This window comes from Epinephelus fuscoguttatus, linkage group LG8 (assembly GCF_011397635.1).
Source record: "Epinephelus fuscoguttatus linkage group LG8, E.fuscoguttatus.final_Chr_v1".
NCBI classification, from domain to species: Eukaryota; Metazoa; Chordata; class Actinopteri; order Perciformes; family Serranidae; genus Epinephelus; species Epinephelus fuscoguttatus.
This window is the reverse complement of record NC_064759.1, coordinates 30,966,209-30,986,859: the sequence shown is the minus strand read 5'-3', so window position 1 is coordinate 30,986,859 and position 20,651 is coordinate 30,966,209. Positions and strand designations below refer to the sequence as shown.

Genomic DNA, 20,651 nt, shown 5'->3' with positions numbered 1-20,651 from the left:
TCTTGAAAGAAGGTGTTGTGTGTATGTGTGTGCATGCGTGTGTCTTTGTGTGTGTGCTTTGCCGTGTGTGTGTGACTTGAGTGTGTCTCAGCTGAGGTGTTGGTATGATACTTTGACTCCACTGGTATGTTGTATAAAAAGAGAGGGAGAGGAAGAGGAGAAACTGAACAGTGATGGGTACAAACAGACAGAAACCTAATGAGCAGACAGAGAGGCATGTTGAGAGGGTAATGAGCACCCCGGAGTGTGAGATATGTGTGAGTAATGAGAACGTCATGATACGTCTGGGCCTTATCGGACACGTTGTGTGAACATTATAAATTCAGAATAAGACCCTGTCATTCTTTAATTGCCTCACTGATTGTCATCGTGATTTTAGTTCAACGTGTGTGTTTTCACAAACTGTGTCTTTTCACAAACTGTGTCTTTTACTGTTTATATCAGACATAGAAATATTCATCCTGTGCATTTTTTTTTGCCATAATAACCATTCTGCTGGTGCCTGGGAACAAACCCTGGTTATGATGCCAGTGGCCGCAATGTTACTAATTTTGTTGCCATTTGATGTGGGAATTAGGCTGAAACAATTAATTCCAAACAATGAATTAGTCAATTGACAGAATTTTTTATTGTTTATTATGTTTTTATTAATCTCTATTTTTAACTGTTGGTCCGAAATAACAAGCTTTTTGAAGATGTCAGTTTGCTGCAAAGCAATGTCATCTGTCATGTCGCTGCACTAACCAGTGGAATAAAGTGTAGATAAGGGTAGATTACTTTGTAACCTGAATGCCATATTTCTACTATTTATCTTGCCACATTGCCATTTTCCCCATGGACCAACATTATAAAAAAAAGATGTCAGGACACCTTGACCCACAAATTAGGTCAATTATGAATCTTATTATTATAATTTTTTAACCATGGATATTTTATTTTTGTAAAACTTTTGAAAATCTGTGACATCTGCTGGAGAAATATTACTGCATGTGCATTTTCAATGGGCTGCGTAATCCAGAAGTAAGCCCAAAAGCTAGAAACTCATTTGACATATGCCCCTGGCCAGAAACTCTATTTAGATTTAACAGGCAACATCTTGGAATCCGGTATCCAGTTCTTAAAATGCATCCACGCATTACTGTAATCACATTACATTTGTCTGTAACATAGTAACATAGCGCCTTACTGTTCCTCAATTCTGTAATCGCATTACAGATAGAAAAAAATGATCAAACGCGGTGATAACAGCTATGATGTCCATTGCACCCATGGAAAAGCTCTTCAGCCTGGGCACTTTTGTGCTGACTTCAAGGAGGAACAGGTTATCTGACAAACGGTTTAAGAGACTCCTGCTCATTAGGTACAGTATAACCACTGCTTTAGTTATAAACACGTCATATAAGCTGGTCTAGTCTGCTATAGGGCCATGGTTTCATATATTGTTGGTCTGTTAAATGCAGTGTATATGTCATTAAACATTTTTTTTCCTTTAAGTCATCATTTAGTCATCATCTAATGGTGTTAGGGATGCAATCAATATGAGTAATAGGAGTATTAGGAAGGCCAATCCTCTTGGATAAACTGTAGTTTTATTTTGAGGCAGTTATAGCCTTGAGTGTTTTGTGCTGATATGTGGGCATAAGGTTTAACGTTATATTGTTAACTTGCAATCACATGACAATGCTTCTCTGGTAATATTGTGGAGTAATGCAAAAGTAATGTCACAAATTACTTTCTAAAAGGAGTAAATAAGTTAAGTAATGCATTACTGTTTGTTTGTTTGTTTTTTTGTTAAGTAACAACTAATTTAAGCAACAACCCCAACACCGGAAAGAACACACTCTCACAGCTGTTGCTGTTTTCTGGTTGAATGTCTGGTCAAACGGATATTCGGATGTAGTGAGGAACACAACACCAGCTGCTCTGCTACTGCCCTGTTACAAGTGGAAATTAATCATGACAGTTGGTTGCTAAAAGGCTTATGCAATTACAAACTTTATTTCTAGATTTACTAAATAGTAAGGGTAGAATTTAAGAAAAATGTACAGGCTTGAAGAAGAAAATGAATAGAGAAATTGTAACAGTGAGAGAGAGAGGTAAGACTGCAAAGGTGGAGAAGTGTAGTCGAGTTCAGATATTTTCCACAGTCACTTGGAAAAATGTACTTACTTATTCCAGACACATATCTTTGTATTGTTTGTGTCCATGGAAGTAAACAAGTGATTGACAACAAAACCTGCACTGATCTCAGCATTTTCATGATTCAGCACATTTTTTTGAAGTAGAAGTGTAGATGATTTGTTTGTGTGTTGGTCTGTGTTGCAGCTTTCTCTCTCTCTCTCTCTCTCTCTCTCTCTCTCTCTCACTGCTTTTATTTTCTTGAAAAATGGTACAACATAAAAAGGTTCTGCCCCAACACTTTCCTCCCCTTTTATGCTTTTGGTCTTCAATCTACTCTTTCTTCCCGGGACTCTCCTTCCTCCTCTACACTGTAAAAACTGTCCACCTGAACAAATAATATCATCTCTGAATAAATGTTCACTGCACTGGAGGATGACATGCTCGCTAGTGTGTGTAGTGTAGTGTAGTGCAGTGTAGTGTACAATTTTCTGTACAGCGATTTGTTCAGGAGCTTGTTGAAACAGACCTTTCTCATGGGAGACATTAAGATGTTTCAGCTGCAGGGTAACTAATAACATTTAATAAAGGCTGCATTATTTTGTTGTTCAAGGCCCAGGAACATTGGTATTGCTCATGCCAGCACAAAAGTAGAAACAAGCCTTCATTAACGTTACAAGCTACACCTGTGTTTTCCTGCCTCTGCTAACGAGCTGTAGCATGTAAGGACTCTTTTGAATTAGCTATAGCAGTCAGCCATTATCCAGCTTGCATTGAGTCACCTCTAGCATTAGCATTGAAATGACAGCTACTGAGACAACAAAAAAGGCAATTACCTGACCAATGCTGCGTTCACTCCATGTTGGCAGTGTGGGAAGAACAGGAAAACCTTCTGTTATTCCAGCTTGGGAACACTGAAGCAGTATTCCAAGATGATTTACCCACATTCGTTAGCATTGTAACCAAACTGGAAAAGGTAAAAAAAGAAAACGTTAGCTTTAGCAGTTTGTTAGCAAGTGAAACCAGACCCAAACACTGTGTCGCTCACTTTTAATTAGGTCAAACTATAGAGTGCTCCAGGAATGAGTCCTAAAACCCAGAAATGAGTTAGCACAAGTTAGCATTTTGCCTCCTTGTTCCCTCGTCTCATAGTTAATGGTTTTTTTTAACCGGTTTTTGGTGAGATGCCTAAAATAAGGGCGTGGTTAATACAAGCTAACGAGACCTCCATGTTTTGTTCTATGATATAAAATGTGTCGTTAAATAGCCCACTCATGAATTCTGAAGCTTTCTGTGATGGTTGCTAACAAGTGGCTAAATGAGACATGCTGTGGAAACGACGTTAAGTCATGCGACTGTAGTGTTTATCATTTACAGCCTAACGTTAGCTTTTTTCTTTTAGCAATTGCATTTAGGCTTTAAAAACCGTATGTGTTCAATTGTGAAGACTGTCTTGCTGAACAAAACAAGTATCATAAACGTTTGTTTGCCTCAGAGCTTATTGGATGGAGTCAGATGACAGTAATCATAAGCTATGTTTCCCTCCAAAAGTGATTTGAATCACCGTGAAATGCGCATTAAAAGAAATACGAATCCTGTGTGTTTCCATTAAATGTATGGACTTTGGTGAAAACTACGAACTCCCGCGAGTTTTCCGCAGAACCAGAAACAAAACAAGTCTCGCATTCTTCTTCTTCTACGTTTTCTGGCGGTTGGCAACTAGTTTGTAAATGCATTACCACCTTCCTGACCCGGAGTGTGGATATCACCATGGAGAGAGGTGCGCTACATCAGACTTAAGTCGAACATAACTGTTTCCATCCCCCGTTTTGCAAATCAACATTTTTTCGAATCAACCAAAACCCAGCTAAAGCCAGCGTATTTTAGTTTGTGCAAATCAGGGGATTTTAATTCGAATTTTGGTGTTTCCATCATAATTTTCCAATGCGATACTTCTAGATGCGCATCTAAACAGGCTGATGGAAACATGGCTATAGACATCCATGTTCTGTCCATTGGAATGGACGGAGGAACTGAACAGATCTTGGTTTGGGGGCCCTCCTCAAACTAACGTGTTTCCATTTCATATGTCACTAAGTGTATTGTAAATATTAGTTGAAGCACTTGTAATTGTAGCAATTGTACAAATAGGCATGTAAAGACTAAAGTGGGACCTATCTGACACAGCACTATCTTTAAATCTAGTACAGTAAATACTGTAGTATTGTCAATTATAACCCCATGAATGGTCCCTCTCAGAGCCTTTTGCTTGAACTGGTTAAAGTTTGATGCATATTTTAATATTATGTTCTAATCAGAGAGGGCTTATATGATACAACCAAAAAGACATGATGCCAGGCCAACCACATGGTAAAGAACATATATAAATACAAATATCTAACAATATTGTGTAAGATCTGCTGCAGTAATCAAAATGAAAGACAAAAGGTGCACTGTTTACATAAAATGTTAAGATAAAATTGCTTACAAAGAGCAAACATTTCTAGAAACAGATACAACAGTAAACATTATAATAGTGTTAGTATTTGCTGAAGCCAGCTGTACTGGGCTGTTAGTAGGCCTACTGGCTGATGATCCAGCATCTCCTCCACTGATAAACTGGAGCATAGCAGCTGTAAATTCTAATACTATTCCCCCAGATTTTTTAATACAGTTTTAAATATTAAACTATCAATACTATGGCTTGGCTAAATGCTTGATAGTTATTATTAACAGAGAGATGTGCATCCATATTGCCCTGTATGCACACATAATCAACAGTTTGAATTTAATATCTAATTAATAGTCACTGTCAATCCATTGTCTCCTCCCTTCACTGAGAGACAAGATTATCATTGTCTTGTTTTAAATTTATGTGCTCCTATGAGGAGTGCCATCACCCTCATATTAGTCTGCGCTGGTCACAGAGGTTGCTGCTGGGGAGCATGAGTTTAATTTCATGGACGCGCGTGTTCACTTGTGACGCAGTTTGCCTGTTGGCGTTTATCAAACGTTATAAATAGTTGTAATAAACTCTCACTTCCGTCAGGCACAATGTTACAGACCTGCCCAAATGTGACTGGCAAGCAAGCAAGATACAGACAGACCGAGAGAGTCACTGCACAGCGGTTAGCAGGACAGACAGGCTAACACACTAACTTCACGTGACTCGTTACTGACATTAAACTTAAGTTAGAGATGAGAGAACGCAGTTTACCTGACTGCTTTTTCGTAATTCACTCTCATGGTGTTTTTTATTTTCTTGACAAGAAGGATGGTTGATTTTATCTCGACACTCGCTTTGACACGAGGGGGAGGAGGAGCACTTGCGTAATTTGCGAAGAGTGCGCAACGTGTGTAGTGAGCGTCGACCACGGCCGCCCGGCTCCGTTTGTGGGACATTTCAAGTGCTACTTACCACAGGGCCCTAAACAGCCGCTTAGTTTGCTTTACTTATGCTCTGGATTATACTGTTGCCTTCATCTTGCGTGTTTTGTGTTTTCTTTCTTTCTTTTGTTGTTCTTTTTTAAAAAATCATGCAAGAAGCGGTTGGCCTCCAGGTAGTTTCACATTATCTAAGTCCCCATCCTAAATGCATGGACCCCCCAAAATGCAGAAGCCTTAACAACTTTTTTGCATGCAGTATGTGCCTGGTGAAAAAGTTTATTAAAATTAAAGGGGCAGTGTATTCCTGTCCTCTTGATGCATCCATGGTTTGCACAACTAGAGGCCCAAAAATGGGTTGAGAAAGTAGCAAACTAAATACTCAGATAATTTTCCAGGAGAAGACTGAATTAGAGCTAAAATGCAAGTAAATTCTTGACTTACATTCAGAGTTCTTCTAAGATTACTGTAAAGTTATTTTATAGTTATGCTAGTCCCAATACTGATGCAATCCAAATGAAGCAGTTTGGCACATCAATAACATACACTACACAGACTTTTACCGAATATAACCAGGCATTATTTTTGTACATATTTCGATAATATGATCCCAGTTTTAAGTGTTAGTTTCTAGTAAGGACTTGAGTTATTTATGTTTTTGTTATTCTGTTTTTTTCTTGGCATATCTTCATGTTGTTGCTCATATTCCCCAGTGGGATTAATAAAGCACTCTATTTTCATCTTATTTATCTTACTGGATGCATAGGGAGGTGTTTGCAAACATGTTAACCATAAAGACTTGATTATCCAATGCTAAGACTCAATTGCTGGGGTATTTTTTGCTCTAGTGGTTCCAAATTTGATTAACGCTGCTGTATATGGATATATAGCAGTGCAATGTCATTCTATTTCTTCTCTCCTTTTGCCCTCTCAGCCTGGAGCGGACTACAGATTTGTTTCATCGATAAATTTTATTGCCACATATAAAGTTTATTATTTTATTTTTTTATATTGATACATTTTGATAGACTTTCAGCTTTTATTTATGAGCGTAATGTTTTTTCTGTCCACTTGTCTAATTGGCTGATAAATCACAGCAGCAGAAACGGGGTAATTTAATTGGATGGTGGCTCGCAGGAGCTGAGCAGTGCCTTGAAGCTGTGATGCTTCTCCATGCGTGTCCACCTTTGTCGATGTGTGTTTAAACTTGTGTGTGTGTGTGTAGGATTTTACACTTTACTGTACTTTAAAGACAGCATAGGGAAGTCAGATTGAAGTGAGGGAGGAATAAAATGAGACAACACAGCAAGACCAGAGGAGATTATTGTTACACAATAAGCCCTTTTTCACACATTTTGACATGTCACAGCAGGAAAAGCACAAGTGTAAATAATAAAATGAATGATGGTCAGTTTCATGGTCCTGGTATTGTGCATTTTGTCCGTTCATGTATGTGCTCACGCACACACATCAGGGTTAAACCCAATAATTCTCTGCTGTCAATTATACAGACTGTAAAAAGAAATGCAGTCTGGCCCGAGGGCACGAGAAATACAAACAAGCAACTGTGAAATTAAACATCAGTCGAAATGAATTGAGGTTCTCTAAACAAGGTAATTGCAGGTGACTCAAAAAAGAAAGAGGGCCGTACGCTGAAATCATTTCTTCTGAATGATGAGGAATTTTCATCCACACTGAAATAAATAGTCTTTCCATCAAATAACAAGAGTTAGTTAATTATGAGTACACAATGATTTGCAACTGAATTTGCAGTTGTGATGGTGCATTGCAGTTAAAGGTACATTTCTGCTCCAACTCGCCCTCAAAATGATACAATTCTGGTTTGTCTTCAGGTGTACTGTTATTGTATACCTGAATACTATTGAAGTTATACTGTCTTATCCTTTTACAAATGAAAGTTTCACTATACTTCCCGAGACTGAGGTCCCTTTATGCATTATGAAAAAGCTGTAGCCACCTGTTCTAATGATAGTCCACTATATATAGCATTAAGAGCCATCAATAAACTCCTTCTTATGTCTAATTTCTTAGGAAAAGGTGTGTGTAGACAATCTTAAAAGTGTTAGCATGGCTAGTGTATCACTACAGCCTAGATTTCAAGTGCCTCAAGGGTTAACAATGCAAAACCATCCTAAACCTTCTCTATATGTCACATCACGTCACTTGTTTTTTTAATTTACAGAAATAAATCATAAAAAGAAAGTTAGCACTTTTTTGACTGTGGTCTGTATGGACACTCAGATGATTCCCTCTTAAAGACAGCATCTCCATCTTTTTAGGATTTTTGAATTATTTTCTTTTATGACTATATTGTATTATAAGTGCAGTAACCTTATTTACAATATCAGGTATGTATCTTAGTTGATTTTGTGTGCCGATTATTTACTTTGGTATTGAGTTTGGTTGGTGGTTGTTTGATTATTTGTTTTTTGTTGCTGTTGTTTTGATTGACAAACTGACTGACTAACTGACTTAATGCAGCCCTGTCTCCTAGAAATTATGTTTATTGACGACTAATTTGAAACAGCAAATATGTTTTTCGGGTGAATGTTTTCTATTGACATAATGAGGAGGTGTTGCTAATCAACACATCTGGCAAGCTGAAAAAATGTTGATAATGAATTTATCAGCCAAATGTTCACTGACAACGTATTCTAATTATTTTCCATCAAAATAGGCAATCTGCAATACAGTTTCCACTCATAGTGACTACAGCATCATTTTTATTACTTTTTTAATTGACATTTCACCAAAATTATGGTCTTTCCCTAAACTTAACAAAGTGCATTTGTTGCCTAAACTAAGACAAGTGTCTTTCCTACTATGTTTTTATGAGAATGTAACTGAAATCACAATCTTTTCCCAACCTTAGTCAAAAAATTGCTGTTGCCTAAACCTAAGACAGGAGTCTGGATGTTAACCCAAAGTTTAGCTGCCAAGGTCCTGCATTTTGTACACCTACCATTCTCCTCAAACACCTCCTTGCGAAGCCTGTGTGATCCATGAAAGTAGTGTTTCGTTACCTGAAAGGAACATTTCTCTGAATACAATGCAGGCGAGTACATTGCCACAACAACATAATTAAGAAAGCAGTTCAGTAACATACAAATGCAATATCTCAGAGACATGGTTCCCTAATGTAATGTGATGGTCCTTAGGCAGTTAGTAAGCTTTATATAAAGACTCATGTTTCAGGTAAAAACTTGCTGCAATGTTTAGAGAAACTGTCAAACGTGACAAGAGAAGCTGCCATGTGTCTAGTTGAAGACATAAGAAACTTTCTCATAAACTCTACTCAGAAAAGTATTGCTTTTTTATCATCGTCATCAGTCAGACCATGAACATATTACCAATTTGATTGTAGATGCTTTTAAGAAAAGACACAAGAAAAAAAAACATCCCTGTGATACATTTTGTTGCCAACAGATCTGAAAAGTCATCTAACAACAAATTGGTGGAGTTAGGAACAACGCTGACACATTAAAGTTCTATGTGTTGCCATTTCCAAACCTGTGTGTCTCTTATTAGCTTGTTTTTCTCTCAACAACCTCATTTCTATTCAGCCCTCATTCATTCAGTCTATCCTGGCTCATGTCCATCTTGCTCTCAGTCTCCTCACCTAGCAGCTGATGCAATTAACTCTCTGCAGATTCCTCGGGCCAACTGAGACTATCGCAGAGACACCTGAGTGTGTTTGAGTGTGTCAGGTGTGGTAGTGCCAGGCTAGCTAAACCGCCCTGATAGATTCTGACTGAATCCGAGAGGGAGAAAATGTGTGTGTGTTTGGTCAAGCGCATGTAAAGGGGTAATCTTTAGTCTTGGCATGGCATGGCCTGGGATACAGCAGAGTGGGGTCAGGTGTGCTACTTCCCGCCTAGCTAGCAAACCTGGCCGGGAATGTGTGTGTGCATATGTGTGTGGGTCAGCTGTGGTAGCTGACCTGAGAATTTGGGGATTAGCTTGGATTTATCTGGAACACTTAGTGTTTACAGCGTGGGATTGATAGATGATGACAAAATGGCAGGTCAGACCATCTCAGTCCGTCGATGAGTACGAAGACAAGGCAGGTGATAATAACCATATTCTGTGCAACTGCTTGAGGCTCGCCGGATGAATCATGTTGCAACTGAAGACTGGCTAACATGACTGCTGTGTGACGCCGTATGTGGGCCCACCAGAGTTTATTCTACAACACAGTGATTGAACAAAGGTGTAGCCTGAAGTTACTCTGTGTGCATGTGTGTGTCTGACAGACCGCAGTGCTTGCAAGATAACAAGTCTTTTTGTTCCTTTCTGTTAAGCTGCCCAGTTTGCAACCTGCAGCTCTGTTGCTTTATCTCTTTATCTTTCCCTTTATTTCTCTTTCTCTCTCTCTCTCTCTCTCTCTGACGCACACATACACACACACACACACACACACACACACACACACTCCTCTTTCCTAAACAAACCGCCTTTTCGAGCTGAATTTTTATTCAGCAAAAGAGGAGCGCCAGAAAAAAACAAGTCACCAGCTTTAATCTATACGATATGAGCGGAAAATCATGACCCAGTAAGAAATATCTCCATCATCTAGCGCACTAATATATGTGTCTTTGTCAGCGTGTGTGAATATCTATGCATGTTTGTGTGTAGATGTGTGCGCACTAAATCCTTGATAATCTGACTGTATGCTCTCACTGTACTGTTGGCAGCACATCTGGACTGACACAGAAACTCGAGGGACAATCCACACCGAAACTCTTGGCCAGATATGTTGGTTTTCAAAGTCCCCACGGACAGTCAAATATAAATGCTGTGGATTCTGTTTTGTGGTGGAATCATTGTTTACTTGATAAAAAAAGGTACAAGTTATTGAAGTGGTAAAGCATAGATATTAATGCCACTGTGTTGATTTGATATTTTTTAAAATTTCATAGTCATGGCTCAGTGGGCTTTACTGGACTTATCCTCTACAATGCCAACAGTTACATGCACACACCACAAGACATACCACACACATACACTGACAAACACGTTTCTCTAACAAAACCTTGCGAAACATGCTTCCTGAACACACTTCGGCAAACTGTAAAATGTACAAAACTGCCCTTTCCTGGAGGGTGTGATCATATCAAATAGACAGGATGTATTTGTTGAGATGAAGTGGTATGAGCTCCTCACTAATGGCTATTTTCATTGTCATTAATCTGTCAATCATGTTCTTGATAAATCAAATAGTTGTTTGGTCTATAAAATGTCAGAAAATGTTCAAAAGTCCAAGATGACGTCTTGTTTTGTCCACAGTCCAAAGATTTTCAGTTTACTGTTATAGGAGAGAAGAAAAGAAACCAAACAATATTTTCATTTAAAAAAATATCTCAAACTGATTAATTGATTATCAAAATAGTTGGTGATTATTCTAACACTTGACAACTAATCAATTAACTGATTAATAGTTGGAGCTCTACTCACTATTAATATGGATGCAATGTCCTGCATAAGTTTGGTTGAGATTTCCGAGCCAACCTGTGATTAGTCAGAACACGCTGAGCTGCAGCACAAAGGGGTGTAAAACAAAAACAAATCAGGCCACAACACAGCATGCAATGTGATGTTGTAATCATCCAAAACACAGTGCACAGGGAGTACTTTCTGTGCATCAGTGCACTGCCATGCAACCTTGTCTCATATTGCACTGGCTGTTAGCTTTTAGATGGAGAATGCAGCTGAGCTACAACATCAGCCTTCAGTGAACTTATACAGTATTTGTTGAATAACCTAAAGATACTGCATCAGGGCAGAGATACAGTATGTAATGTAATTTATTGATGCAGGAATCTGTGCATATCATCAAAGCCTCTTGTAAAATATTCCATTTCCATGTAAATTTAAAGTCATCACTCAGAACTTGCCTCTAATAAATGGAAGTGAAAAGAAAAATGGAGAAAAAACTAAAGATTTCACTTTTTAAAATCATTATTTAACCTGGATTATCCATTATTTTTAAACACCCTTTAAATACTGACGACAACATGGACAAAATCCTTAACTTTTTTTTTTTTTTGTTAAGAATAAAACCCAAAATAAAGCACCCTAAGAGCAAGGACTGTACTGTATATTCTGGTCTTAGACAATGTGCTTTTCTGGCTTTATTTTATAAAACTTTCCAGGTCTTATGTCACCTTTATACAGAATTTTGAAAAGTGGAAAGGGTTCAAAATTGAACCTGGTCCATCTGAGATCTTTTAAGACAAGTTTATGTCAAAAAATCCATCAGAAAGGCCGCTGAACTCACCAAGAGGACAATATGATGTCTGTGTTTCTCCTGTCTGAAATCCTCTCCCACAGACACAGGTGCAAACTGAGAGCTAGTGTTTGGGTGTATATGTTTGTGTGTGTGTATCTGTGTGTGTGTGTGTGTATATGGGGAGCTGGGGGGCTGCTGTGGGAGAGAGTGGCACAGGTGGCACGGAGCCCCGGCAGTGCCGAGGGCATCGGATCGGCATGTGGCGCACAGCCAACCACACACAACATATGCCAAGGGGGAGGGGAGAGAGAGAGAGTGAGAAAGAGAGAAAGAGAGTGAGAGAAGTGTTTTCTAACTACCACATGGGTCCACAGGTCTCCTGTCTTGCACCATATGCTGTCAGCATGTCTGTCTACCTGTCTGTCTGTCCCCCTGCCTGTCTGCCAACAGAACAAAGTGCTGTCAATGGTCAAACTGTCAGTGCCAAGATGATGGGCGTGTGATGCGACGAGGGCATCCTCTGCCTGAGCCCTGAACATCCAACACACACACAAACATATACACACAAACACACATGCAGACCTACACCCAAGCGTGCACACAAATGCCCACATGAGCGCAGTGCCAGCTTGTGTCATTATCATATTCATCAATTATGTAAACAGTTATGTGAACAGAGCAGTAACACACACACACACACGTACACACACACACATTCCCCAAAACACATGCATTTTAATGAACTGCCGTGGGGCTAGACATGACCTCCGCATTGCCTCTACACATACACACACATACACACACACACACAAACAAACACACAGGTGTTTGACAGTGCATAGCTGAGGGGAGAAAGTGTGTGTTTTTGTTTGGATACGGACAAGGTGTGTGTGTAGTGTGGAATATTTATGACCGAAAGCAATAAATCAATTTGTTATTTATCTGTTAGGCGAGAAATTTATAGTGCAATCTAATGAAAGCATCTATGTGCTGCTGTGTGAATGAGTATCTGACATTGGCGATTGCATTCTCCTTGGAAATATGAGCCTGCTCATTTTTCTGATGGATAACTTCAATTTGTGTTTTTAAGTGGTATTATTGTTGGTGCTGGTGTTGCGAAGACAACCGCATTGCTTTCCATTTTCCTCAGAGTCTAGCAATGAGGCTCATTTTCTCTTGACAGGTAAAGTTTCCACAGTTACTTTGGTCGTTCCACCATCTACCATTTCTACTACTGGGGATCGTAGCTGTGATGAACTTAAATTGATACTCTTTGGTAACTGCAGGTAGTTACTGAGGAAAACAAAAGCACTATCCTCTTTTTGTTTTGGTTGGTTGGTGTGATGGTTGACAAACTTTCATTGTACCGTCAATCGAGCCGTCATTTTTCTTTCCCGGGAGATTGCACCCTGTAACAGATAGAACAACTAAAGTGAGACTTGAAGGGACCTAATCTTAACAAGGGATAAATTGACTGTGAAATTCTGGTCCAATACAAATACCAATCTTTAACAATTTCTGGCTGACAGCTGATGTCAATACCGGTGTTTTTTGTTTGGTGTTTATTTATTATATCCTCCTAGTCTGAATATTAATGACTACAAGAAAAACTCACTGGTACCATAACCTACTTCTTAGTAAGATGCATGTTTTCCTTCACAAAGATGAACATATCTCTCTGGTTACAGTTCAGTCTATTTCTTTCTCATTCAACATGTGAGAACGTGAAAACAAAGCACATGTGCATGTGACACCCGTTGCCCTCTAACCTCATGCCAGAGTCAGTGGCTTCTTCTGAGAATCAGAGGCTTGGTACGTTAGCTACTGTTGTACAAGTCCACCCGCAAATAATTAACACAACATTTAGCCTGCACAACACAACAGATAGACACAGGTAAAAGTCATTTTATTTACCGACAGGCTGATGGCAGTCAACAAGGTGAATATCGGCCAACACTGATTGTAATGATGTCATTATTCTATAGCTATTACATTGTGCAATCAGCATTTACTTCATTATGATATGTTAAAACAAAAAATATGCCTGTTTCCACTGTAAAATGCAAAATGACTCTGCACATACAGTATGTCTGTATAAAAACAGGAGAATAAAAATCAGCCATAAGCCTCCAAACGCGACATTGATATACACCAAGGGTAAAAACCAACAGCTGAGATGAACTATGGAGAACTTGGCATGTGTCTGGTGGAGGTAGAAAAGTGCAATGTCAGTGAAAAGTTGCTGTCAGTTTTGGACTGGACTTGTGTAACTGCTACAATGGGTGACATCTGATCCGGTCCTGACAAAGTTTCCAGCTCTGACTGTGACCTCTAAAATTCCAACAGTAATATAAGAGTACGATGTGTCCTGTAGCCAGAGGAATATCTTTATGTTGAAGGTAGTATATAGTACATCAATCAGCCAAAACATTAAAACCACTGACAGATGACTTAAGTAACATTGATCATCTTGTGACAGTACAATGTTTTCCTGGGAAACTTTTGGTCCTGGTATTCATGTGGATGCCACCTGACATGTTCCACCCACCCAAACCCTGTTGCAGACCAAGTACACCTCCTCATGCCAATGGCACTCCCTGATGGCCATGGCCCCCCCAGCAGGACAATGTATCATGTCATTTGCAAAAAACTTCTCAGGAAAGGCCCTAGGAATGTGGCAAAGAGCTTAAGGCATCCACCTGGACTCAAAATTCCCCAGACCTAAATCTAATCAAGCATTCGTGGGATGTGCCAGTACCCCAGAGGTTCCCCTTTGAGACCTGTGGGTTGTGAGGTGGTGTACCAGCACATCCCACAGATCAGACTGGGATCTGGGGTGTTTGGAGACCAGGGTTTTTTTTTTTTTCACCTTCCTCGGGCCATTCCTGAGCACTTTCTGTAGTGTGGCATGGTGACTTGTCCTGCCTGGAGGCCACTGTCCACAACAGTGTTTGGGTGGGTGAAGCACATCAAGTGGCATCCACATGAAAGCCAACAGTTTCCCAGCAGAACATTGCACTGTAACAAGATGGTCAATGTTATTTACTTTACCTCTCAGTGGTTAAATGTTTTGACTGACTGGTGTATATTGCACAGTATATGGATAAACTTTCAATATGAGCACATGTCTTTTGAAATTGAAAGGATAAAGAAGTCTGCAAACCATCCAGAAAAGACTCCACTGTCTACATTTTCATTTCTGCATGATGAAAGTTAATATTATCTCCCTATAAAGAAAATAAAAGCTACATAAAAATAATAAAAAATGAGCACTGTAACATGTAAATATCATTTCATGACACTGGAATGAAGGCAAACCCCTGATAATGCGTGGTACAATGTGAAAGGCACGCAGCAACATACTGTCTTAAAGTGTAATTTTTTTTGGAAAAGCTTCTGCAGAAGGCCACTGCCAGGAGGATAGGAAACAAATTGCTGAGCATGCATATTTCATTTGTTTTTCAGGTCTGGTTTGGAGTGGGTGGAGTAGCAAGAATGGATTTGTCAGTTCCATTAACACACACACACACACACACGCATATGCACAGACACACACAAACACACCTTGCTGACAGCTCTGCTGCGAAGGATGTGCAGGTGAATGCACAGAAGGGAGCGAGAGACTGAAAGAGTAAGCAGAGGGGCGAGATAACGCTGGGTGGAGAGACAGAAAACTAAGAAAGACAAAGACAGTGAGTCTGTGAGACCTGACAGTGAGAGTTGAGATTAATTCATGATGACAGAGAAGACGGATCATGCAGGTGAATGAAGATGAATAATAATGATTAATACACGTAGGACCACAATGTACTCATTCAGACAACATTTGGCTCAAGAAGGCAGACATATCCATCCTAAATAAAAAAGAAAAAACATGCTGAACTGTACACACACCTACTGTAAGCACCTTAAAGGTATATTACAAATACTTTATCTGAATATCAAAAGAATGATGAATCTAAATCACCATAACTCAGACGAAAATCTACTTGCTGTTTTAAAAATAACAATGAATACACATGTTGTCAGTGACTGTAGTTCATGAGGCAACAACACACAGGTCAGAAAGCAGCTGTATTTTCTTAAAACTTTAACATCAACATAAGAATAGGCTGAAGTATGCTTCAGATGAAGTGCAAAAATCAATGATCAACAATCATACAGATCATTACACAGTGATTGGCCAGATGTATGGAGGTGTGAATGTAGGCAGGTTATTATTTCCTTTCTCAAGCTCTCATTTTAAGAATTCTTTACACATTTATTTGTATCACTTTTCATGTGCACAGCCCATACATGTATTAAGAGAGTTGGATCTGGCACGTCCAGTCAGCCGAAAATGTTATTTGCAACACTTTTGCAGAGCCTAAAAAAGTTATTTTATGTGTGTGACATCAGTCCAATGTAAAGCCTATGGGCCGAGGGCAGGACCCGGTAAAAAAAAACAAAAAACACTGACAGGCATGTGCAGTGGGACCACATGACACAGAATCGAACCAGAGAGCAAGAAAATGTTTTTGGCTTATATGTTGGGTCAGTATGACTAACACCTTCCTGTTGGCTGGTCGATTTGTTGGTCAATATGCTCTTGTCTGACTATAGTCTTACTGGTAGGACAACTGTGTTACTTTCATAAGGGTGTGTCTTCATCAAAGCTTCATCAACACCAGTCGTTAGCTTAGCATGACAGAGCACTTTGAGGTGTGGTGTTTTTTCCAGCTGAGATACGTCCGTTGTGTCTGGTTGCTATGATAGAAAATATCTGCAGAAGTGAAAATGTGTGGACAAGTTAGAATACTTGCCGAAGAGAAGGCTGAAGCATGAAGGGAGAGAGGACAGATCCACTAGTCTATATGGCCAGCAGTATCAATTTCTCTGTAATCATTTTTCAGCACTCATACATGATGTGATGGTTGGTCTTTGTGGTATTTGTCTCGCCCCTCCTCCACTATGATTCAATGGCTAGGTAAAAAGTGACAGTGACGAGCTCAGAATTTCACCTAATGACCATTTTTCAACTTGTGGTGACCAAAAAAAATTGCCAAACATGCAGCGCTCAGTGCACAATGGACAGAATGGCACCTTGTCATTCTAATGCCATGTGTTGCATTCTGTAAATACATTGTGCTCCTGAGTCCCATTGCAATGCTGGCCTCAGAAAAAACACACAATGCAACCAGGCAGAATTCACTCAGTGCACTGAAGCAAATTTACTTAGTCTAGAGACAACATGCAGTTTTTATCCTTCTCAACCCTTCAAATGTTTGAGGAGTAGGTAGAATTTCAGACAACCAAGGTTTTCTGGTGTGTGCTGTTATCCCTTTTTGCATAATTAATTGTGTCAAAACCACAAAGACACACAGACGACACAGAGCTCTTGGAGAGAAATCACAATGGCATTAGGATTTACGCAGGAGGAGGCTATGACAACAGACTCTTCACCCTGAGTGTGGCAGTTTTTAATCAGGTGTTAACACATTTACCTTTGGGCATGGTTGGGTAACACATCGTTTTGATGACAGAGTAATTTTAATGCATAAAATGGCCTTCTGTGGGCTGCGTCGATCCCACTTGCCCAAGATGATTGCTGTCATTTTTAAGTTTTGAGGTTGTTTACAACAGAAACCTGAATATGTTAGTGTGGACACATTTGCACAGGTTTATAATAAAAAAAATTCCAATTAGTATTTAAGTATTTATTATTTTCATATTTTCTTCTTATTTTGTTGTGATCGGGACGTTTCAAGGCAGAGTGCACAGGTGAGGTCTGGACATTATCAAAGGGTAGCAACCAGGTCCCAAACTGTAAGCAGCATGCATCTAACTGGAAGCTACAAAAACTGCAGACACCGAGCTGGAAAATGCAAAAATAGCTAGAAGAAATGCAGAGCAGACAAAGCTTGAGTTGGCTTTTTCTTTCCCTTTCACAGGCAATACTGTTTACAAACAGAAACCAACAATTCCTGTATAATATACCTTTATCATGGTCTAAATTTATACAGGAAAAATACTAGAATTCTAAATACTAGAAAGCAAAGCAATCTCTGCCTTTTTGTTTTGTTTTTCTGTTGCTCTGCTCCTTTGGGTGAATCTCTGGGTTCAACAGTTAATAAATAAATAAATAACTAAATAAATAACACAATCGGGGCACTGACATATTTTTTCAGGGCCATAGTTCAAGAGGCTGTGCTTCAGAGGGCCCAGCACACATCCTCTGTTGTCCATCTATCCTCTGAATCCTATGGGGTTCAGTAAACCATGCCAACTAAATGAGTGGCAGACACGAAAGAGATGCCAACTTAGCAACAATTTCCACAGGCGGTAAGTCAAGGCTATGGCACCCAGACAACATTTGGAGCCAAAGTAGACGGGCAATTTAGCCAACGATTATGACCAAGAGTATTTTTCCATGATACTTTGCTCCCTTACAACCCATTGTGTTATAGACATTGATTTTGTCTGAGTTGCCAATCCCATCCTTGCTGAGGGCAATACTGTCTCGCTATATTCCCCTGAATAGTTGTGATGGTGTCAAAGCCAAAACAAAAACACAACAAAAAACCCAAACAAACAAACAAAAAAAAAGCCTCTCACAACAAACAAAAACAGACAAATAGGACTTGATTTTTGGCTGTCTCCCCATCCTGGTAAAATATGTGTAGAAGGGGAACAGATTTTGTTCAGATTTAGGGCCATCAGATTGTGCTTTCAGCTGGCAGTGTCATCTAATATCCATTTCAGTTTTGGCATTTACAATCGCTGAGGCTCCTGAGCTATTGTACTGCTCAAGTCCAAGCCGGGACGCAATGGTTTGGAAACTAAAGCTATAAAATGTAACAACAAGTACTCTGCATGTCTGAAAAGTGACAGAGCGATGAAAAGACAAAGAGAGGGATGTGCTCTGTGAACAGTAGCACGCAGGGAACACAGCTTCAGTGGCCTCTCCTGTTTGCTGACTAATGAGTGAATAATTGAGTGCAGTCGGCCCTGTGGCTCCCTGATTAGAGCTAGACTGGGCCCCTGAAAAGACAGAAAGGCAGGAGTCAGGTCTTTCTTTCTCTCTGTTTAATCTCCCAATCTCTGCCATCCTCTCCACTCTCCACTGCACAGATACTTATCACATCAGATAATAAATTACATGCACACGCACTTACACACGTAGACACAATCCCTTACACATACAGTCACACAGTGGTACTGATTGCTGAAACAATATGTAGTCCAATCAGACAATGCATGCTTCATAATTGGCCCAGAGGACAGTGACAATGACATTAGCAGCACAGAGCGCAGTGAGAAAGAACTGAAGAGAAGAGCCGGATCATGGTTTTTGTTTCAGAAATTACGTTTGAGCAGCAGAAAACCTGTCTTGTTGGATCAGCAAACCACGTCCTCAGAGGGTGAAGTGTCCCTGAAGGAGAAAATGGTGAAACGTTTGGAGTATGGAGCTGAACCTGTAGTTGGAGCATGGAGAGGCTGTCAGTTGGGATATTCCACCGAAAAATTGTCAAGTCTCTCCTGTGAAGGACAAACTCAATGTGACAGGCAAGTGCTGCAGATTTGAAATATAAAACATGGTGAAATGAGCCAATCAATTGTTGTGCATACAGAAACATGCTGTCATCCTTACTATTATATTCTTTTTCATATTGAGTATACCTACTGTTTACCAGGTGATCGTGACGAGAAAAGATTGCTGCCATGACAACCCTCCAGAGATGTAAAATCCTGTGTCATGGTATTGTAATTTTGCATTTAATAAGTGCTAACTCTTTCTCAGGTCTGACTCACTGGATCAAACTTGTCTCAGAAATACTTAAAATGACCATGGCCGCTTAACACTGCATTACGTGGTGGCAGCACATACTGTGCTGAAATTACATGCCAATAGAAAGTCACTTAGGATCCTTTGTGGTATTAGACGTGAATTTCCTGGTTCATAATGTGACGCAATATTACGATTCCATAGTGTTGCAAGAATTACCTTTTATGGTATGCTGACATGAAAGTTAGTGTCACCCTGGTTCTCAAAGCCTACGGGATTTTTCCACTGGATTTTGGATTATTGCAGAAAATAAGATTTGTGACAAAAATTTTGTTACAGGTTTTGTTCAGTAAGATAATCTTCACAACGAACGGACTCCACCTGTATGATTTTGTGAAGTGTAAATGCCATCGCCAAAAGTAAAAATGGTCTAACTAAAACACTACAGTCGCATGACTTAACGTCACCACCACAACAATGCTGTAAAGCTGCGTTTAGCGTAATGATGTTCTGTACTTTCACTTAGTCACTTGTTAACAACCACCTTTTTTAAGATACATAAAAGCTTCAAAATTCACAAATGGCGTATTGACGTATTTTATGTCGTAGAACAAAACATGAAAGTCTCTTAAAGGGATAGTGCACCCAAAAATGAAAATTCAGCCATTATCTGCTCACCCATATGCTGAGGGAGGCTCAGGTAAAGTTTTAGAGTCCTCACAACACTTACAGAGATCCGAGGGGAGAGGGGGTAGCAGCACAACTGTACACCTAATGGCTGACGGCCACCCAGATTAAAACGTCCAAGAACACAGAATTGAAACCATAAAATATCAAATGATGTTTTTCCAAACAACTTTTTATGTCGGGGCTTCAGGACACTTGGATCACTATGGACGAGCAGTGTGGAGATATTTTGTGTTTTCAATTCTGTGTTCTTGGACGTTTTAATCTGGGTCGCGGACAGCCATTAGGTGTACAGTTGTGCTGTTAGCCACTTCTCCCTCGGATCTCCGTAAGTGATGTGAGGACTCACCACTTCACCAGAGCCTCCCTCGGCATATGGGTGAGTAGATAATGGCTGAATTTTCATTTTTCTGTGCACTATCCTTAATGCCATTGTGTTAACCGTAG

At 39.6% G+C, this 20,651-nt stretch overlaps 1 long non-coding RNA gene across 2 annotated transcripts in view; it reads right to left on the bottom strand.

Annotated features, from left to right (window-relative positions):
• The window catches only part of LOC125893060 (uncharacterized), a 43,047-nt gene extending 37,583 nt beyond the window's left edge, over positions 1 to 5,464 (bottom strand). For both annotated transcript variants that reach the window (XR_007449833.1, XR_007449834.1), the window contains exons 1-2: positions 5,336 to 5,464; positions 2,955 to 3,085 (exon numbers count right to left, since the gene is read on the bottom strand). This is a non-coding gene — a long non-coding RNA (uncharacterized LOC125893060). The remainder of the gene's footprint in view (positions 1 to 2,954; positions 3,086 to 5,335) is intronic.
• Between the last annotated feature and the right edge of the window lie 15,187 nt (positions 5,465 to 20,651).